Below are 23,423 nucleotides of genomic sequence, written 5' to 3'. Positions count from 1 at the left end.
GGCTCTTGCAGCTTGCTCCGTTGGGGGTGATTGGGCCCGTCCCCAATGGAGCTTGCTGACTTTTCCTTTGTATATAAGATCCTTCTGGACTCTCCAGCCTTTTCCTTTCCTTATACATTCTCCCGAGGTTTTACCTCCTTAGCTAACAGCTAGACTCCCTGGAGCGCCTCCTCGCGGCTAGGGACGGGAGTCAGGACGCAAGATGTATTTGTTCTTGCCTCCTGGCTGCAAAGTCTCCAGGTGCCGGCAAACAACACTCAACACAACACACACTTACACAGATTTACAACTTGTATACACACACTCGCCGGCTTGAAACCTACAGATGACACTGCGGCTATAGGGGCAACCCTGGAGGCCGCAAATAAACAAAAATACTTTGAATACTTTGTCCCTATCTACTACTACTGTGGATGGCATTTGCCTTGTTATGACGTATTGCTCTAGTCTCCTGGATTTATCTATAATATGTGTGTTTCCTGGACATCCCCCCAGTTGTAAGTTAGTGTCCCTTGAAGAATTAATGTTGGTGAGTGGTTTGACACCATTTGTGAAACTGTCAGCAAAGGGGTTGCGCTCTGCTAAATGTTTTTACATCGATCGTTTGCTAGCGTTGAAAACCAGCTTTTAACATTAGAAAATGGCTGCCAGTTACCATGTGCTCCTTTTCTGACAGTGACTTTTTTGTGTGTGTGGCCTTTGACACTCTATTCTGAGCTGTCAACGGTCTTTTATATATTTCTGGAACATCAGGGTGGCTGTTGGTGACACTGGGTTTTCATTCATACTGTTTTTATAGTGTCAATTGCACAGCCGTAAAGAATACAGAATTTTCTTGGCTTTGCCCTCATTAATGGCTTTGGTTTTGATTTGGACGCCATTGCTTCTTCTTCAAATGTTTACCCAATGGCAGTGTAGCATTAAGATTTTGGAGGGAACGGTATTTATGCGGGCCGCCATTTTGTTTTTTGGTTTTTTACAGTGGAGGCTGCCATTTCGTGTCACATCATAGGTTTGTATCGGGACCGCCATTTTGTTTGTAGTTGCTTAAGATGATATGGGAAATCTTTGGTATCTTAAGGGGAAAATATTAGACAGCCATTTTTATTGGAGTGATGCATTCTGGGTCTAAAGATAATTCTAAATCTCTATACTGTGTTAACATGGCTGCCTACAGTGGAGGCTGCCATCTTGTTTTTACCGCTATAGGCCTGTATGTTAAATTTCTTGTTTTCCGTTCCAGACAGCCATTTTTATTAATTACATGTATCTTTGGGGCAAAATATTAGGAACATATTATTTTTGAAATTGATTATTGAGTTATTTTCTCAAGTATTAATATTGCCATATCTCTATAACTACTATATATAGACCTCTGCTGTCCATGGGGGTGTTTAGAATTGATTTTGGGCTATTTGGGCTATCATTTTTCTTTTGCAGATATCTTGGGTTCTATGGGGTGCTTTGCTCTGATCTTGGTTTTGTTTTTATTCTCTTGGGACCCTCTTTCTAAATTTTTGCATTTTGGCGCCCTCTAGCGGTAAATAACGGAGATCGGTTATAACTTTTTACTGGTGCACCGAAACTTTTGTCTGGGACCTTTATACTAAAAAAGACAGACATTTTTATCTTATATATCAATTTCACGTCATTTGGTCCAATATTTACTGTGTTCTGAGGCTGGTTGTAAAAACCCTCTTTTCATCCGGCAAAATTTGTCATTTTTTCAAAAATTGTTTAAACTGCTGTAACTTTTGATCTATCCATCGGATCGACTTCAAACTTGGTATTCTATTATTTCTCAACTTCCTTTTTCTTCTGACACATCTGGCGCCCTCTAGCGGCGATTTCTAAAAAATTACTAAAAATTCAGTTTTCATCTTCTCTGAGTTACTCTCTCAAAATGGCTGGAAATTCTCCACTCAGAACGGAACTTGTTGATCTCCTTCCTTCAGATCTTTATGTTGCCTTATCAGAGAATACTCCTCATAATCTTCAGGGGGTTTCCATTCTTTCCCAGGATGTCTCTTCTGGCTCTCAGGAGGATATTGACAATAATTTCAGTTTAGACTGTCTCCAAACAGATTCCGATAGTTTCCAGGATCCTTCAAATACTCCCCACATTATTCCTCCTATCTCTTCTGTTTCTAATATTCCAGAAATAGTCTTATTGAATGAAGATGATATTAACCTCTCCTTTCCACAAGATGTTCTTAAAGCATTTAATCATTACAAGAATCAGCTTAGTCCCATGTTTGTCAAAAACTCTTTTGTTTCATCTCAAGTCCTAGCCAATTCCTGGATAATACTGGGCAAGTTAGAAAACCTACTTACTTCCTTGGCTTTCAAGGTGAAAGTCGTCAGTTCGCGTTTGAAGAAAACGAATGCAGTGAAAGCAAATAACATAAAAAAGGTTAGAAAATATAAGTCAAAACTTAACATAAACAAAAATAAGCTAATACAACTTAATCTGGAGTTTGAGGCCTTAAATTCAGAGTTGACACATAAAGAGGCTCAAATCTCTGCCTTGGATTTAGCCCTTTCTGAGAAGGATTTAGAATTATCGCAGAATGCCGAACAGATTTCCGGGTTGGAGCTGGACCTCGAGGACAGAGGTTCGGAGCTCTTACACAAAGAAGAGCAAATTACTAAGCTGACTTCGGACTTAGAGGCTTGTGCTTTAGAGCTGGCACAAAGACAGGAACAAATTTCCGGTCTAAACTTGGGCCTTGAGCAAACTCGCTTGGAGATACGTCAAAAGGATGATTTAATTTCAAATTTGGTTAAGGATCTTGATAGCAATGTCTCAGAACTCAGACAGCGGGATGAACATATCTATAAGATGGCTGGTGACATAGGTGTCGTGTCCCAACTCAAGGAAAAAATCTTTTCTCTGCAGAACGTTGATAGGGAAAATTTGTACTATAAGGAACTTCTCTGTTCTAAGGACTTTCAAATTGCAGAGCTCAATTCCAGAGTTACTTCCTTAGTGGACTTTCAGGCCAAACTTGTCGACCCAGCAGAGGTTTGTGTTAGGAACGATAACCAATTTCTAGAACTACAGCACAAGCTTGACTCCTTGGCAACACAATTAACTAATTCCTCTCGTCATTTTGTGGACCTAGATTACCTCTCTAAAGCAGAAAGCTCTGCTTCTACAACCGCCGCTAACTTGAGACCCCTATCAGGTCAGGCGCCCCCTCCATCTAGCGCTCAATTAATGTGCTCAGCTTTGTTAGATGAGAACTCTATGGTTGAAGATTTTCCTCCCTTGGATATACCTTCGGTTCCTGATACTCCTTCTGGAGATCTAAACTGGATCTTCAATTTAAGATCGAAACTAAGATGTCTTATGGACTCTGTACCACATATGACTAAATCATGTGCATTTAGTATTCAGAATATCTTCGACATTTTGGAGAAAAGGGTATTGGAATTGAGTAATAATACTGCTAAAGTGTCCTCAGTCCCAGTGCAATCGACTCTGACTAAACAAGTCACATTCGCACAAAGAATTGTTGCCCCGCCTCCGGCGACAATAGACTTTACTCCCCAACATGTTGTCATCCTTCGTCCCAACGAAAACTCAGAATTTAAATCTAGTGATGAAGTGAAACAAGAAGTAGTTAGCAAACTCAAACACAATCTCAGACAAGTTAAAGTGAAATCTATACGCAAACTCAGGGATCGTGGTGTTATTATTGAGACTGATTCACCCACTGACCTTGACGCCCTTAAGAAATGTGAACAGATTTCTAAACTGAATTTACGGGTGGACCTTCCTCGTAAGTTCAACCCTACCCTTATTATATACGACATCGAAAAGAATACTCCTGAGGACGAGTTTTTGATTGACTTGTATCATAAAAACCTAACTGGGGTAGATTTGGCTTTTGAAGATTTCAAGAAGCAAACTAAGCTCAGATTTAGGATGAACGCTCGCTCCAAGGGTTATGCTCACTGGGTAATTGAAACGTCGGCTCAAATAAGACGACTCATTGTTTCTGCAGGTAGGGTCTATATTGGATGGACCATACATACTGCTAAAGATTTTATTGTGGTTTCTAGGTGTTTCCGTTGCCTCGGCTACGGACACAATTCTAAAAAATGTACTTCAACCACTGACACCTGTGGTCACTGCGGGGTTCAGGGCCATGTTCAGGCCGGTTGCCCTAATCTTATGAATCCCCCCACTTGTCCGAATTGTAGGACTAGGAAAAAGAAATGTGATCATTCGTTCAAGGATCTGAATTGCCCTGAATTCCTACGTGCCCAGGACCAGGTTAAATCTAAAACCAATTATGAGTAACAGGCCCTCTCAAATTATAGATTTAAGACATAAATTATTGGTTATACAGTTAAATTGCCAACGGGCACTTTCAGTGATGAACGACTTATCAAAAATAATTACTGACCACAAAACTTCCTTTTTAGGACTCCAGGAACCGTATTCAGTGAAGGGAATCATTAAAGGTCTTCCCTTTCATTCTAAAATAGTGTCTTCTGTACCTGTTACTTCTGGTACAGGAGGCAATGCAAGAACCAGGGTCTGGGCGGCCCTCGTTGTCATGGATCCGCTGATTACTGTAACAAAACTGAATCATCTGTGCACAGATTTTGCGGTCTGTGCTTGTCTAGAGGGCAGCTTTGGTACAATTTATGTTGCCTCTATTTATATGCGTTGCAGTCAAGACCGTCAACCAATTGAACCCTTTTTAAATTTCTTGGATTTTCTTTTGCTTTCTCTTCAAAATCTTCCATTATTGATTCTGACTGACTGCAACGCCGCTTCAACATTATGGAATAGTCCAGTTTCCAATCCAAAGGGTGTTCTCCTGGAGGACTGTATTTTGGCAAATAATCTTATCCTTCACAATGTTAAAGACCATCCACCAACTTTCGTTAATCAATTTGGACAGTCTTACATAGACATTACCTTATCCAATAGATCTTTCCCATTGAATGTATCCAATTGGGCTGTTCATACTTCTTGGACCACTTCTGATCACAATCCAATTTCTTTTGAGCTGACTTCAAAGACTTCCTCTAAGGGTCTTCGCCAAAATTTTGATTTACCTAGATTTAGAACTAAAAATGCAAACTGGAAGGAGTTTGATTGTAATTTCCTTAACATTGTTGATAGTAATTTTTTAAATTCCCTTTCAAATCTGGGTCCTTCTGATCTTGTTGAGAAAATTACAGGTGCAATCCATACGGCTTCTTGCCGCTCTTTTCCCCTGAAAACAAAACATCCACGTTCGGTTCCTTGGTGGACCCCACTTCTTGCTACCTTGAGAAAAAATTTAAGAACTTCAAGGAAGGAATTCCAAAAAGCTAAAAGGTTAAATTTTCATCCTACTGAACAGGACAGACTTTATGAGGTTTATAAACAACGCAGGAATCTTTATTTCAATTCTATCAAGAAAGAGAAGAGGCTTGCTTGGGATCGTTTTATCCAGAAATCCTTAGCTACTGACCCTTGGGGACTTCCCTATAAACTTCTCTCTGGAAAGCTGCATCCTTCAGTTCCTTTTAATTCCATTACTACTGCCGGCTCTGAAACAATCTCTTGGTGTACATCCATGGAAGCAATTTTAAATGAAATAGTTCAACAAGATAATCCAGTTCCGGAGGGACCCGCTCAGACGGACTTACGCATGCAACATCTTTCTTATTCTAGCACTTCTTCAGAAAATCCTTTTACATCTCTTGAGATTGATACTGCAATCTCAACTTTCAAGGATGGAAAGTCTCCTGGTTTGGATCAAATTGAAGTCTCAATTCTTAAGCGGGTGTGGAAAATCTGTCCTTTTATTCTGCAAACCTTATTCAATTCTTGTCTTGCTTCTGGCTCTTTTCCTGCAGCCTGGAAGGTGGCAAACCTTAAGATTCTTTTAAAAGCTCCAGATAAACCCACCAATCTTCCTTCTTCATATAGACCCATTGCGTTGCTTCCCTTTTTAGGTAAAACCCTTGAGAAACTTCTGGTATATCGTCTAAAGGAATACTATCTATCAAAACACCTGGCTTCCTCTTTCCAATTCGGTTTCTCTCCGGGCAAGTGTTCGTCTGATGCTATGAATCTACTTCTTTCCACTGTCCTAAATTCTAATTCCAAATTGGTCCTCGGTCTCTTCGTGGACTTCAAAGGGGCATTCGATTCACTTTGGTGGCAGAGTGTCCTGGCGAGGTTCCGAGCGGCCGGGGTTTCTTCTTCTCTTTATAGGCTTTTAACTAGTTACTTTGAAAACAGGCACCTTGTGGTCTCTTCGGGCTTCTGCTCGGTATCGAGACCGGTCACTAGGGGCTGTCCTCAAGGATCTATTCTCGGTCCCATTTGTTGGAACGTGGTCCTTGACGGATGGCTCAATCTTCCTCACGGTGATATTACACCTATAGCATATGCAGACGACCTTGTCCTTGTCATCCCCGGTTCCTCTCGTTCTGATCTTGAAACTAAGGCTGATACTATACTCCAGGATCTTTTCTCCTGGAGCCTTACTCATAAGCTCATTATATCTTCTCCTAAGACTAAACAGATACTTTTAAAAGGCCATTTGGATTTTAACAGACCTCCAACTATCAAGCTGTCTGGTCAAAAAATTTCTCTAGTTCGAACCCATAAATACTTAGGTATCTGGTTTGACGACAAACTTTCCTTTATACAGCATGTAAAGTTTCTTGTTAAGAAGATCAGAACTATAGCCGGTTGGTTACTTACGATTTCGAGATCCATATGGGGCATAAACTCTTCTACCCTTAGATTGTACTATTCCTGCCTCTATGTCCCTATTATATGCTATGGTGCAGGCGTTTGGGGACACAGAGTGTCTAACTCTCTTTTCAAAAAATACCTGGTCCAGTCTCAGCGGTCTTTTCTTCTTGCCACTGGAAGGGCTTGCAGGACTGTGTCTACTGAGGCACTTCAGGTCCTGTATGGCCGTCTTCCAATCTTTTATGATGTTGTGTACTTTTACCTGGCTTATAAAAGGAAACATGGCATACAAGCTTATGTTAATAATTTTACCTATGATCTTAACTTATCAATCAAAGAGGACAAAACCAGATTGTACAATAATTTTCTTGAGTGTTGGCAGCAAACCTGGAGTATTTCGTCCTTGGGCAGAATAACTTTCAAATTTTTTCCTACTGTCTCTTTAGCAAGTAAAGTCTCTGACTGGAGAACATATGGCATGTACTCAACCTTTTTACTAACGGGCCATGGTAATCTAAATGCTAAACTGTATAAGCTTGGATTGGTTCCGTCTCCTCTATGCCATTGTGGTTCTGAGGAGACGGTTGAACATCTAATCCTACATTGCTACATATACACTGATTTAAGACACCTTCTTTTGTTGGGCTGCAATGTTAACAACGTTTCCGAATTCCCTTTATTTATATCTTCTCCAGATTCCCTGAAACTCTTTCACAATTTTGCAGAAAAATTATTTAAAAGACGTAATGCTCTAAGCTATTCTTTGGGTCCTGGTTTACCTGATGTCAGTGGTTGATCTTTTACCTGGTATATATAATATGTACATTGCATTTGTTAACATTATGTTCTGCTGTTATGTTTTAATTGCTGAAGTATTGTATGTATATATATTTACTCTCTGGTCTTGCTTGCTGTTAAGTCTACAGCTTGGCCATTATGTTTACTTCTTCCTTGGCTTGGAAGAATTTTTCCTTGTCTGGTTGCAGAAAAAATTTACTGCTTACAGCTTAGGTCTTCGAAGATATAGCCTTTGATTGGACTCTAAGTTATTGCTTCTAGTTTGGTATTACAATGACATTCTTATCTTATTGTATATTTTATAATGATTTTGTATATATCTTCACTAATTATTTTGCGTTTACTCAGTATTAGGCTATGGATTGTATATATATTTGATTTGCCAAGGTTCCAAATTGTTTCCTTGGGCCATCTAATATTACTTTCTCTAAAGATTCTAGAGTATAGTAATATCTTGTATTATAGTAGTACCTTGTATAGTATATTCACACTACTCACATACTTTCCTTTCTTATATACAACACCTACAGTTGAAATTCTAAATTATACTTATTCTTCTTATTTGACTTATTTTTGGCTCTTGCAGCTTGCTCCGTTGGGGGTGATTGGGCCCGTCCCCAATGGAGCTTGCTGACTTTTCCTTTGTATATAAGATCCTTCTGGACTCTCCAGCCTTTTCCTTTCCTTTTACATTCTCCCGAGGTTTTACCTCCTTAGCTAACAGCTAGACTCCCTGGAGCGCCTCCTCGCGGCTAGGGACGGGAGTCAGGACGCAAGATGTATTTGTTCTTGCCTCCTGGCTGCAAAGTCTCCAGGTGCCGGCAAACAACACTCAACACAACACACACTTACACAGATTTACAACTTGTATACACACACTCGCCGGCTTGAAACCTACAGATGACACTGCGGCTATAGGGGCAACCCTGGAGGCCGCAAATAAACAAAAATACTTTGAATACTTTGTCCCTATCTACTTACTACTGTGGATGGCATTTGCCTTGTTATGACGTATTGCTCTAGTCTCCTGGATTTATCTATAATATGTGTGTTTCCTGGACATCCCCCCAGTTGTAAGTTAGTGTCCCTTGAAGAATTAATGTTGGTGAGTGGTTTGACACCATTTGTGAAACTGTCAGCAAAGGGGTTGCGCTCTGCTAAATGTTTTTACATCGATCGTTTGCTAGCGTTGAAAACCAGCTTTTAACATTAGAAAATGGCTGCCAGTTACCATGTGCTCCTTTTCTGACAGTGACTTTTTTGTGTGTGTGGCCTTTGACACTCTATTCTGAGCTGTCAACGGTCTTTTATATATTTCTGGAACATCAGGGTGGCTGTTGGTGACACTGGGTTTTCATTCATACTGTTTTTATAGTGTCAATTGCACAGCCGTAAAGAATACAGAATTTTCTTGGCTTTGCCCTCATTAATGGCTTTGGTTTTGATTTGGACGCCATTGCTTCTTCTTCAAATGTTTACCCAATGGCAGTGTAGCATTAAGATTTTGGAGGGAACGGTATTTATGCGGGCCGCCATTTTGTTTTTTGGTTTTTTACAGTGGAGGCTGCCATTTCGTGTCACATCATAGGTTTGTATCGGGACCGCCATTTTGTTTGTAGTTGCTTAAGATGATATGGGAAATCTTTGGTATCTTAAGGGGAAAATATTAGACAGCCATTTTTATTGGAGTGATGCATTCTGGGTCTAAAGATAATTCTAAATCTCTATACTGTGTTAACATGGCTGCCTACAGTGGAGGCTGCCATCTTGTTTTTACCGCTATAGGCCTGTATGTTAAATTTCTTGTTTTCCGTTCCAGACAGCCATTTTTATTAATTACATGTATCTTTGGGGCAAAATATTAGGAACATATTATTTTTGAAATTGATTATTGAGTTATTTTCTCAAGTATTAATATTGCCATATCTCTATAACTACTATATATAGACCTCTGCTGTCCATGGGGGTGTTTAGAATTGATTTTGGGCTATTTGGGCTATCATTTTCTTTTGCAGATATCTTGGGTTCTATGGGGTGCTTTGCTCTGATCTTGGTTTTGTTTTTATTCTCTTGGGACCCTCTTTCTAAATTTTTGCATTTTGGCGCCCTCTAGCGGTAAATTACGGAGATCGGTTATAACTTTTTACTGGTGCACCGAAACTTTTGTCTGGGACCTTTATACTAAAAAAGACAGACATTTTTATCTTATATATCAATTTCACGTCATTTGGTCCAATATTTACTGTGTTCTGAGGCTGGTTGTAAAAACCCTCTTTTCATCCGGCAAAATTTGTCATTTTTTCAAAAATTGTTTAAACTGCTGTAACTTTTGATCTATCTATCGGATCGACTTCAAACTTGGTATTCTATTATTTCTCAACTTCTTTTTTCTTCTGACACATCTGGCGCCCTCTAGCGGCGATTTCTAAAAAAAATTACTAAAATTCAGTTTTCATCTTCTCTGAGTTACTCTCTCAAAATGGCTGGAAATTCTCCACTCAGAACGGAACTTGTTGATCTCCTTCCTTCAGATCTTTATGTTGCCTTATCAGAGAATACTCCTCATAATCTTCAGGGGGTTTCCATTCTTTCCCAGGATGTCTCTTCTGGCTCTCAGGAGGATATTGACAATAATTTCAGTTTAGACTGTCTCCAAACAGATTCCGATAGTTTCCAGGATCCTTCAAATACTCCCCACATTATTCCTCCTATCTCTTCTGTTTCTAATATTCCAGAAATAGTCTTATTGAATGAAGATGATATTAACCTCTCCTTTCCACAAGATGTTCTTAAAGCATTTAATCACTACAAGAATCAGCTTAGTCCCATGTTTGTCAAAAACTCTATTGTTTCATCTCAAGTCCTAGCCAATTCCTGGATAATACTGGGCAAGTTAGAAACCTACTTACTTCCTTGGCTTTCAAGGTGAAAGTCGTCAGTTCGCGTTTGAAGAAAACGAATGCAGTGAAAGCAAATAACATAAAAAAGGTTAGAAAATATAAGTCAAAACTTAACATAAACAAAAATAAGCTAATACAACTTAATCTGGAGTTTGAGGCCTTAAATTCAGAGTTGACACATAAAGAGGCTCAAATCTCTGCCTTGGATTTAGCCCTTTCTGAGAAGGATTTAGAATTATCGCAGAATGCCGAACAGATTTCCGGGTTGGAGCTGGACCTCGAGGACAGAGGTTCGGAGCTCTTACACAAAGAAGAGCAAATTACTAAGCTGACTTCGGACTTAGAGGCTTGTGCTTTAGAGCTGACACAAAGACAGGAACAAATTCCGGTCTAAACTTGGGCCTTGAGCAAACTCGCTTGGAGATACGTCAAAAGGATGATTTAATTTCAAATTTGGTTAAGGATCTTGATAGCAATGTCTCAGAACTCAGACAGCGGGATGAACATATCTATAAGATGGCTGGTGACATAGGTGTCGTGTCCCAACTCAAGGAAAAAATCTTTTCTCTGCAGAACGTTGATAGGGAAAATTTGTACTATAAGGAACTTCTCTGTTCTAAGGACTTTCAAATTGCAGAGCTCAATTCCAGAGTTACTTCCTTAGTGGACTTTCAGGCCAAACTTGTCGACCCAGCAGAGGTTTGTGTTAGGAACGATAACCAATTTCTAGAACTACAGCACAAGCTTGACTCCTTGGCAACACAATTAACTAATTCCTCTCGTCATTTGCGGACCTAGATTACCTCTCTAAAGCAGAAAGCTCTGCTTCTACAACCGCCGCTACTTGAGACCCCTATCAGGTCAGGCGCCCCCCTCCATCTAGCGCTCAATTAATGTGCTCAGCTTTGTTAGATGAGAACTCTATGGTTGAAGATTTTCCTCCCTTGGATATACCTTCGGTTCCTGATACTCCTTCTGGAGATCTAAACTGGATCTTCAATTTAAGATCGAAACTAAGATGTCTTATGGACTCTGTACCACATATGACTAAATCATGTGCATTTAGTATTCAGAATATCTTCGACATTTTGGAGAAAAGGGTATTGGAATTGAGTAATAATACTGCTAAAGTGTCCTCAGTCCCAGTGCAATCGACTCTGACTAAACAAGTCACATTCGCACAAAGAATTGTTGCCCCGCCTCCGGCGACAATAGACTTTACTCCCCAACATGTTGTCATCCTTCGTCCCAACGAAAACTCAGAATTTAAATCTAGTGATGAAGTGAAACAAGAAGTAGTTAGCAAACTCAAACACAATCTCAGACAAGTTAAAGTGAAATCTATACGCAAACTCAGGGATCGTGGTGTTATTATTGAGACTGATTCACCCACTGACCTTGACGCCCTTAAGAAATGTGAACAGATTTCTAACTGAATTTACGGGTGGACCTTCCTCGTAAGTTCAACCCTACCCTTATTATATACGACATCGAAAAGAATACTCCTGAGGACGAGTTTTTGATTGACTTGTATCATAAAAACCTAACTGGGGTAGATTTGGCTTTTGAAGATTTCAAGAAGCAAACTAAGCTCAGATTTAGGATGAACGCTCGCTCCAAGGGTTATGCTCACTGGGTAATTGAAACGTCGGCTCAAATAAGACGACTCATTGTTTCTGCAGGTAGGGTCTATATTGGATGGACCATACATACTGCTAAAGATTTTATTGTGGTTTCTAGGTGTTTCCGTTGCCTCGGCTACGGACACAATTCTAAAAAATGTACTTCAACCACTGACACCTGTGGTCACTGCGGGGTTCAGGGCCATGTTCAGGCCGGTTGCCCTAATCTTAAGAATCCCCCCACTTGTCCGAATTGTAGGACTAGGAAAAAGAAATGTGATCATTCGTTCAAGGATCTGAATTGCCCTGAATTCCTACGTGCCCAGGACCAGGTTAAATCTAAAACCAATTATGAGTAACAGGCCCTCTCAAATTATAGATTTAAGACATAAATTATTGGTTATACAGTTAAATTGCCAACGGGCACTTTCAGTGATGAACGACTTATCAAAAATAATTACTGACCACAAAACTTCCTTTTTAGGACTCCAGGAACCGTATTCAGTGAAGGGAATCATTAAAGGTCTTCCCTTTCATTCTAAAATAGTGTCTTCTGTACCTGTTACTTCTGGTACAGGAGGCAATGCAAGAACCAGGGTCTGGGCGGCCCTCGTTGTCATGGATCCGCTGATTACTGTAACAAAACTGAATCATCTGTGCACAGATTTTGCGGTCTGTGCTTGTCTAGAGGGCAGCTTTGGTACAATTTATGTTGCCTCTATTTATATGCGTTGCAGTCAAGACCGTCAACCAATTGAACCCTTTTTAAATTTCTTGGATTTTCTTTTGCTTTCTCTTCAAAATCTTCCATTATTGATTCTGACTGACTGCAACGCCGCTTCAACATTATGGAATAGTCCAGTTTCCAATCCAAAGGGTGTTCTCCTGGAGGACTGTATTTTGGCAAATAATCTTATCCTTCACAATGTTAAAGACCATCCACCAACTTTCGTTAATCAATTTGGACAGTCTTACATAGACATTACCTTATCCAATAGATCTTTCCCATTGAATGTATCCAATTGGGCTGTTCATACTTCTTGGACCACTTCTGATCACAATCCAATTTCTTTTGAGCTGACTTCAAAGACTTCCTCTAAGGGTCTTCGCCAAAATTTTGATTTACCTAGATTTAGAACTAAAAATGCAAACTGGAAGGAGTTTGATTGTAATTTCCTTAACATTGTTGATAGTAATTTTTTAAATTCCCTTTCAAATCTGGGTCCTTCTGATCTTGTTGAGAAAATTACAGGTGCAATCCATACGGCTTCTTGCCGCTCTTTTCCCCTGAAAACAAAACATCCACGTTCGGTTCCTTGGTGGACCCCACTTCTTGCTACCTTGAGAAAAAATTTAAGAACTTCAAGGAAGGAATTCCAAAAAGCTAAAAGGTTAAATTTTCATCCTACTGAACAGGACAGACTTTATGAGGTTTATAAACAACGCAGGAATCTTTATTTCAATTCTATCAAGAAAGAGAAGAGGCTTGCTTGGGATCGATTTATCCAGAAATCCTTAGCTACTGACCCTTGGGGACTTCCCTATAAACTTCTCTCTGGAAAGCTGCATCCTTCAGTTCCTTTTAATTCCATTACTACTGCCGGCTCTGAAACAATCTCTTGGTGTACATCCATGGAAGCAATTTTAAATGAAATAGTTCAACAAGATAATCCAGTTCCGGAGGGACCCGCTCAGACGGACTTACGCATGCAACATCTTTCTTACTCTAGCACTTCTTCAGAAAATCCTTTTACATCTCTTGAGATTGATACTGCAATCTCAACTTTCAAGGATGGAAAGTCTCCTGGTTTGGATCAAATTGAAGTCTCAATTCTTAAGCGGGTGTGGAAAATCTGTCCTTTTATTCTGCAAACCTTATTCAATTCTTGTCTTGCTTCTGGCTCTTTTCCTGCAGCCTGGAAGGTGGCAAACCTTAAGATTCTTTTAAAAGCTCCAGATAAACCCACCAATCTTCCTTCTTCATATAGACCCATTGCGTTGCTTCCCTTTTTAGGTAAAACCCTTGAGAAACTTCTGGTATATCGTCTAAAGGAATACTATCTATCAAAACACCTGGCTTCCTCTTTCCAATTCGGTTTCTCTCCGGGCAAGTGTTCGTCTGATGCTATGAATCTACTTCTTTCCACTGTCCTAAATTCTAATTCCAAATTGGTCCTCGGTCTCTTCGTGGACTTCAAAGGGGCATTCGATTCACTTTGGTGGCAGAGTGTCCTGGCGAGGTTCCGAGCGGCCGGGGTTTCTTCTTCTCTTTATAGGCTTTTAACTAGTTACTTTGAAAACAGGCACCTTGTGGTCTCTTCGGGCTTCTGCTCGGTATCGAGACCGGTCACTAGGGGCTGTCCTCAAGGATCTATTCTCGGTCCCATTTGTTGGAACGTGGTCCTTGACGGATGGCTCAATCTTCCTCACGGTGATATTACACCTATAGCATATGCAGACGACCTTGTCCTTGTCATCCCCGGTTCCTCTCGTTCTGATCTTGAAACTAAGGCTGATACTATACTCCAGGATCTTTTCTCCTGGAGCCTTACTCATAAGCTCATTATATCTTCTCCTAAGACTAAACAGATACTTTTAAAAGGCCATTTGGATTTTAACAGACCTCCAACTATCAAGCTGTCTGGTCAAAAAATTTCTCTAGTTCGAACCCATAAATACTTAGGTATCTGGTTTGACGACAAACTTTCCTTTATACAGCATGTAAAGTTTCTTGTTAAGAAGATCAGAACTATAGCCGGTTGGTTACTTACGATTTCGAGATCCATATGGGGCATAAACTCTTCTACCCTTAGATTGTACTATTCCTGCCTCTATGTCCCTATTATATGCTATGGTGCAGGCGTTTGGGGACACAGAGTGTCTAACTCTCTCTTCAAAAAATACCTGGTCCAGTCTCAGCGGTCTTTTCTTCTTGCCACTGGAAGGGCTTGCAGGACTGTGTCTACTGAGGCACTTCAGGTCCTGTATGGCCGTCTTCCAATCTTTTATGATGTTGTGTACTTTTACCTGGCTTATAAAAGGAAACATGGCATACAAGCTTATGTTAATAATTTTACCTATGATCTTAACTTATCAATCAAAGAGGACAAAACCAGATTGTACAATAATTTTCTTGAGTGTTGGCAGCAAACCTGGAGTATTTCGTCCTTGGGCAGAACAACTTTCAAATTTTTTCCTACTGTCTCTTTAGCAAGTAAAGTCTCTGACTGGAGAACATATGGCATGTACTCAACCTTTTTACTAACGGGCCATGGTAATCTAAATGCTAAACTGTATAAGCTTGGATTGGTTCCGTCTCCTCTATGCCATTGTGGTTCTGAGGAGACGGTTGAACATCTAATCCTACATTGCTACATATACACTGATTTAAGACACCTTCTTTTGTTGGGCTGCAATGTTAACAACGTTTCCGAATTCCCTTTATTTATATCTTCTCCAGATTCCCTGAAACTCTTTCACAATTTTGCAGAAAAATTATTTAAAAGACGTAATGCTCTAAGTTATTCTTTGGGTCCTGGTTTACCTGATGTCAGTGGTTGATCTTTTACCTGGTATATATAATATGTACATTGCATTTGTTAACATTATGTTCTGCTGTTATGTTTTAATTGCTGAAGTATTGTATGTATATATATTTACTCTCTGGTCTTGCTTGCTGTTAAGTCTACAGCTTGGCCATTATGTTTACTTCTTCCTTGGCTTGGAAGAATTTTTCCTTGTCTGGTTGCAGAAAAAATTTACTGCTTACAGCTTAGGTCTTCGAAGATATAGCCTCTGATTGGACTCTAAGTTATTGCTTCTAGTTTGGTATTACAATGACATTCTTATCTTATTGTATATTTTATAATGATTTTGTATATATCTTCACTAATTATTTTGCGTTTACTCAGTATTAGGCTATGGATTGTATATATATTTGATTTGCCAAGGTTTCAAATTGTTTCCTTGGGCCATCTAATATTACTTTCTCTAAAGATTCTAGAGTATAGTAATATCTTGTATAGTAGTACCTTGTATAGTATATTCACACTACTCACATACCTTACTTTCTTATATACAACACCTACAGTTGAAATTCTAAATTATACTTATTCTTCTTATTTGACTTATTTTTGGCTCTTGCAGCTTGCTCCGTTGGGGGTGATTGGGCCCGTCCCCAATGGAGCTTGCTGACTTTTCCTTTGTATATAAGATCCTTCTGGACTCTCCAGCCTTTTCCTTTCCTTTTACATTCTCCCGAGGTTTTACCTCCTTAGCTAACAGCTAGACTCCCTGGAGCGCCTCCTCGCGGCTAGGGACGGGAGTCAGGACGCAAGATGTATTTGTTCTTGCCTCCTGGCTGCAAAGTCTCCAGGTGCCGGCAAACAACACTCAACACAACACACACTTACACAGATTTACAACTTGTATACACACACTCGCCGGCTTGAAACCTACAGATGACACTGCGGCTATAGGGGCAACCCTGGAGGCCGCAAATAAACAAAAATACTTTGAATACTTTGTCCCTATCTACTACTACTGTGGATGGCATTTGCCTTGTTATGACGTATTGCTCTAGTCTCCTGGATTTATCTATAATATGTGTGTCTCCTGGACATCCCCCCAGTTGTAAGTTAGTGTCCCTTGAAGAATTAATGTTGGTGAGTGGTTTGACACCATTTGTGAAACTGTCAGCAAAGGGGTTGCGCTCTGCTAAATGTTTTTACATCGATCGTTTGCTAGCGTTGAAAACCAGCTTTTAACATTAGAAAATGGCTGCCAGTTACCATGTGCTCCTTTTCTGACAGTGACTTTTTTGTGTGTGTGGCCTTTGACACTCTATTCTGAGCTGTCAACGGTCTTTTATATATTTCTGGAACATCAGGGTGGCTGTTGGTGACACTGGGTTTTCATTCATACTGTTTTTATAGTGTCAATTGCACAGCCGTAAAGAATACAGAATTTTCTTGGCTTTGCCCTCATTAATGGCTTTGGTTTTGATTTGGACGCCATTGCTTCTTCTTCAAATGTTTACCCAATGGCAGTGTAGCATTAAGATTTTGGAGGGAACGGTATTTATGCGGGCCGCCATTTTGTTTTTTGGTTTTTTACAGTGGAGGCTGCCATTTCGTGTCACATCATAGGTTTGTATCGGGACCGCCATTTTGTTTGTAGTTGCTTAAGATGATATGGGAAATCTTTGGTATCTTAAGGGGAAAATATTAGACAGCCATTTTTATTGGAGTGTTGCATTCTGGGTCTAAAGATAATTCTAAATCTCTATACTGTGTTAACATGGCTGCCTACAGTGGAGGCTGCCATCTTGTTTTTACCGCTATAGGCCTGTATGTTAAATTTCTTGTTTTCCGTTCCAGACAGCCATTTTTATTAATTACATGTATCTTTGGGGCAAAATATTAGGAACATATTATTTTTGAAATTGATTATTGAGTTATTTTCTCAAGTATTAATATTGCCATATCTCTATAACTACTATATATAGACCTCTGCTGTCCATGGGGGTGTTTAGAATTGATTTTGGGCTATTTGGGCTATCATTTTTCTTTTGCAGATATCTTGGGTTCTATGGGGTGCTTTGCTCTGATCTTGGTTTTGTTTTTATTCTCTTGGGACCCTCTTTCTAAATTTTTGCATTTTGGCGCCCTCTAGCGGTAAATAACGGAGATCGGTTATAACTTTTTACTGGTGCACCGAAACTTTTGTCTGGGACCTTTATACTAAAAAAGACAGACATTTTTATCTTATATATCAATTTCACGTCATTTGGTCCAATATTTACTGTGTTCTGAGGCTGGTTGTAAAAACCCTCTTTTCATCCGGCAAAATTTGTCATTTTTTCAAAAATTGTTTAAACTGCTGTAACTTTTGATCTATCCATCGGATCGACTTCAAACTTGGTATTCTATTATTTCTCAACTTCCTTTTTCTTCTGACACATCTGGCGCCCTCTAGCGGCGATTTCTAAAAAATTACTAAAAATTCAGTTTTCATCTTCTCTGAGTTACTCTCTCAAAATGGCTGGAAATTCTCCACTCAGAACGGAACTTGTTGATCTCCTTCCTTCAGATCTTTATGTTGCCTTATCAGAGAATACTCCTCATAATCTTCAGGGGGTTTCCATTCTTTCCCAGGATGTCTCTTCTGGCTCTCAGGAGGATATTGACAATAATTTCAGTTTAGACTGTCTCCAAACAGATTCCGATAGTTTCCAGGATCCTTCAAATACTCCCCACATTATTCCTCCTATCTCTTCTGTTTCTAATATTCCAGAAATAGTCTTATTGAATGAAGATGATATTAACCTCTCCTTTCCACAAGACACAAGATGTTCTTAAAGCATTTAATCACTACAAGAATCAGCTTAGTCCCATGTTTGTCAAAAACTCTATTGTTTCATCTCAAGTCCTAGCCAATTCCTGGATAATACTGGGCAAGTTAGAAAACCTACTTACTTCCTTGGCTTTCAAGGTGAAAGTCGTCAGTTCGCGTTTGAAGAAAACGAATGCAGTGAAAGCAAATAACATAAAAAAGGTTAGAAAATATAAGTCAAAACTTAACATAAACAAAAATAAGCTAATACAACTTAATCTGGAGTTTGAGGCCTTAAATTCAGAGTTGACACATAAAGAGGCTCAAATCTCTGCCTTGGATTTAGCCCTTTCTGAGAAGGATTTAGAATTATCGCAGAATGCCGAACAGATTTCCGGGTTGGAGCTGGACCTCGAGGACAGAGGTTCGGAGCTCTTACACAAAGAAGAGCAAATTACTAAGCTGACTTCGGACTTAGAGGCTTGTGCTTTAGAGCTGGCACAAAGACAGGAACAAATTTCCGGTCTAAACTTGGGCCTTGAGCAAACTCGCTTGGAGATACGTCAAAAGGATGATTTAATTTCAAATTTGGTTAAGGATCTTGATAGCAATGTCTCAGAACTCAGACAGCGGGATGAACATATCTATAAGATGGCTGGTGACATAGGTGTCGTGTCCCAACTCAAGGAAAAAATCTTTTCTCTGCAGAACGTTGATAGGGAAAATTTGTACTATAAGGAACTTCTCTGTTCTAAGGACTTTCAAATTGCAGAGCTCAATTCCAGAGTTACTTCCTTAGTGGACTTTCAGGCCAAACTTGTCGACCCAGCAGAGGTTTGTGTTAGGAACGATAACCAATTTCTAGAACTACAGCACAAGCTTGACTCCTTGGCAACACAATTAACTAATTCCTCTCGTCATTTTGTGGACCTAGATTACCTCTCTAAAGCAGAAAGCTCTGCTTCTACAACCGCCGCTAACTTGAGACCCCTATCAGGTCAGGCGCCCCCTCCATCTAGCGCTCAATTAATGTGCTCAGCTTTGTTAGATGAGAACTCTATGGTTGAAGATTTTCCTCCCTTGGATATACCTTCGGTTCCTGATACTCCTTCTGGAGATCTAAACTGGATCTTCAATTTAAGATCGAAACTAAGATGTCTTATGGACTCTGTACCACATATGACTAAATCATGTGCATTTAGTATTCAGAATATCTTCGACATTTTGGAGAAAAGGGTATTGGAATTGAGTAATAATACTGCTAAAGTGTCCTCAGTCCCAGTGCAATCGACTCTGACTAAACAAGTCACATTCGCACAAAGAATTGTTGCCCCGCCTCCGGCGACAATAGACTTTACTCCCCAACATGTTGTCATCCTTCGTCCCAACGAAAACTCAGAATTTAAATCTAGTGATGAAGTGAAACAAGAAGTAGTTAGCAAACTCAAACACAATCTCAGACAAGTTAAAGTGAAATCTATACGCAAACTCAGGGATCGTGGTGTTATTATTGAGACTGATTCACCCACTGACCTTGACGCCCTTAAGAAATGTGAACAGATTTCTAAACTGAATTTACGGGTGGACCTTCCTCGTAAGTTCAACCCTACCCTTATTATATACGACATCGAAAAGAATACTCCTGAGGACGAGTTTTTGATTGACTTGTATCATAAAAACCTAACTGGGGTAGATTTGGCTTTTGAAGATTTCAAGAAGCAAACTAAGCTCAGATTTAGGATGAACGCTCGCTCCAAGGGTTATGCTCACTGGGTAATTGAAACGTCGGCTCAAATAAGACGACTCATTGTTTCTGCAGGTAGGGTCTATATTGGATGGACCATACATACTGCTAAAGATTTTATTGTGGTTTCTAGGTGTTTCCGTTGCCTCGGCTACGGACACAATTCTAAAAAATGTACTTCAACCACTGACACCTGTGGTCACTGCGGGGTTCAGGGCCATGTTCAGGCCGGTTGCCCTAATCTTAAGAATCCCCCCACTTGTCCGAATTGTAGGACTAGGAAAAAGAAATGTGATCATTCGTTCAAGGATCTGAATTGCCCTGAATTCCTACGTGCCCAGGACCAGGTTAAATCTAAAACCAATTATGAGTAACAGGCCCTCTCAAATTATAGATTTAAGACATAAATTATTGGTTATACAGTTAAATTGCCAACGGGCACTTTCAGTGATGAACGACTTATCAAAAATAATTACTGACCACAAAACTTCCTTTTTAGGACTCCAGGAACCGTATTCAGTGAAGGGAATCATTAAAGGTCTTCCCTTTCATTCTAAAATAGTGTCTTCTGTACCTGTTACTTCTGGTACAGGAGGCAATGCAAGAACCAGGGTCTGGGCGGCCCTCGTTGTCATGGATCCGCTGATTACTGTAACAAAACTGAATCATCTGTGCACAGATTTTGCGGTCTGTGCTTGTCTAGAGGGCAGCTTTGGTACAATTTATGTTGCCTCTATTTATATGCGTTGCAGTCAAGACCGTCAACCAATTGAACCCTTTTTAAATTTCTTGGATTTTCTTTTGCTTTCTCTTCAAAATCTTCCATTATTGATTCTGACTGACTGCAACGCCGCTTCAACATTATGGAATAGTCCAGTTTCCAATCCAAAGGGTGTTCTCCTGGAGGACTGTATTTTGGCAAATAATCTTATCCTTCACAATGTTAAAGACCATCCACCAACTTTCGTTAATCAATTTGGACAGTCTTACATAGACATTACCTTATCCAATAGATCTTTCCCATTGAATGTATCCAATTGGGCTGTTCATACTTCTTGGACCACTTCTGATCACAATCCAATTTCTTTTGAGCTGACTTCAAAGACTTCCTCTAAGGGTCTTCGCCAAAATTTTGATTTACCTAGATTTAGAACTAAAAATGCAAACTGGAAGGAGTTTGATTGTAATTTCCTTAACATTGTTGATAGTAATTTTTTAAATTCCCTTTCAAATCTGGGTCCTTCTGATCTTGTTGAGAAAATTACAGGTGCAATCCATAAGGCTTCTTGCCGCTCTTTTCCCCTGAAAACAAAACATCCACGTTCGGTTCCTTGGTGGACCCCACTTCTTGCTACCTTGAGAAAAAATTTAAGAACTTCAAGGAAGGAATTCCAAAAAGCTAAAAGGTTAAATTTTCATCCTACTGAACAGGACAGACTTTATGAGGTTTATAAACAACGCAGGAATCTTTATTTCAATTCTATCAAGAAAGAGAAGAGGCTTGCTTGGGATCGATTTATCCAGAAATCCTTAGCTACTGACCCTTGGGGACTTCCCTATAAACTTCTCTCTGGAAAGCTGCATCCTTCAGTTCCTTTTAATTCCATTACTACTGCCGGCTCTGAAACAATCTCTTGGTGTACATCCATGGAAGCAATTTTAAATGAAATAGTTCAACAAGATAATCCAGTTCCGGAGGGACCCGCTCAGACGGACTTACGCATGCAACATCTTTCTTATTCTAGCACTTCTTCAGAAAATCCTTTTACATCTCTTGAGATTGATACTGCAATCTCAACTTTCAAGGATGGAAAGTCTCCTGGTTTGGATCAAATTGAAGTCTCAATTCTTAAGCGGGTGTGGAAAATCTGTCCTTTTATTCTGCAAACCTTATTCAATTCTTGTCTTGCTTCTGGCTCTTTTCCTGCAGCCTGGAAGGTGGCAAACCTTAAGATTCTTTTAAAAGCTCCAGATAAACCCACCAATCTTCCTTCTTCATATAGACCCATTGCGTTGCTTCCCTTTTTAGGTAAAACCCTTGAGAAACTTCTGGTATATCGTCTAAAGGAATACTATCTATCAAAACACCTGGCTTCCTCTTTCCAATTCGGTTTCTCTCCGGGCAAGTGTTCGTCTGATGCTATGAATCTACTTCTTTCCACTGTCCTAAATTCTAATTCCAAATTGGTCCTCGGTCTCTTCGTGGACTTCAAAGGGGCATTCGATTCACTTTGGTGGCAGAGTGTCCTGGCGAGGTTCCGAGCGGCCGGGGTTTCTTCTTCTCTTTATAGGCTTTTAACTAGTTACTTTGAAAACAGGCACCTTGTGGTCTCTTCGGGCTTCTGCTCGGTATCGAGACCGGTCACTAGGGGCTGTCCTCAAGGATCTATTCTCGGTCCCATTTGTTGGAACGTGGTCCTTGACGGATGGCTCAATCTTCCTCACGGTGATATTACACCTATAGCATATGCAGACGACCTTGTCCTTGTCATCCCCGGTTCCTCTCGTTCTGATCTTGAAACTAAGGCTGATACTATACTCCAGGATCTTTTCTCCTGGAGCCTTACTCATAAGCTCATTATATCTTCTCCTAAGACTAAACAGATACTTTTAAAAGGCCATTTGGATTTTAACAGACCTCCAACTATCAAGCTGTCTGGTCAAAAAATTTCTCTAGTTCGAACCCATAAATACTTAGGTATCTGGTTTGACGACAAACTTTCCTTTATACAGCATGTAAAGTTTCTTGTTAAGAAGATCAGAACTATAGCCGGTTGGTTACTTACGATTTCGAGATCCATATGGGGCATAAACTCTTCTACCCTTAGATTGTACTATTCCTGCCTCTATGTCCCTATTATATGCTATGGTGCAGGCGTTTGGGGACACAGAGTGTCTAACTCTCTTTTCAAAAAATACCTGGTCCAGTCTCAGCGGTCTTTTCTTCTTGCCACTGGAAGGGCTTGCAGGACTGTGTCTACTGAGGCACTTCAGGTCCTGTATGGCCGTCTTCCAATCTTTTATGATGTTGTGTACTTTTACCTGGCTTATAAAAGGAAACATGGCATACAAGCTTATGTTAATAATTTTACCTATGATCTTAACTTATCAATCAAAGAGGACAAAACCAGATTGTACAATAATTTTCTTGAGTGTTGGCAGCAAACCTGGAGTATTTCGTCCTTGGGCAGAACAACTTTCAAATTTTTTCCTACTGTCTCTTTAGCAAGTAAAGTCTCTGACTGGAGAACATATGGCATGTACTCAACCTTTTTACTAACGGGCCATGGTAATCTAAATGCTAAACTGTA

This window comes from Mastigoproctus giganteus, unplaced genomic scaffold (assembly GCF_048544385.1).
Source record: "Mastigoproctus giganteus isolate SK-2022 unplaced genomic scaffold, ASM4854438v1 scaffold_49, whole genome shotgun sequence".
NCBI classification, from domain to species: Eukaryota; Metazoa; Arthropoda; class Arachnida; order Uropygi; family Thelyphonidae; genus Mastigoproctus; species Mastigoproctus giganteus.
Note: the sequence above shows the minus strand (reverse complement) of the source record.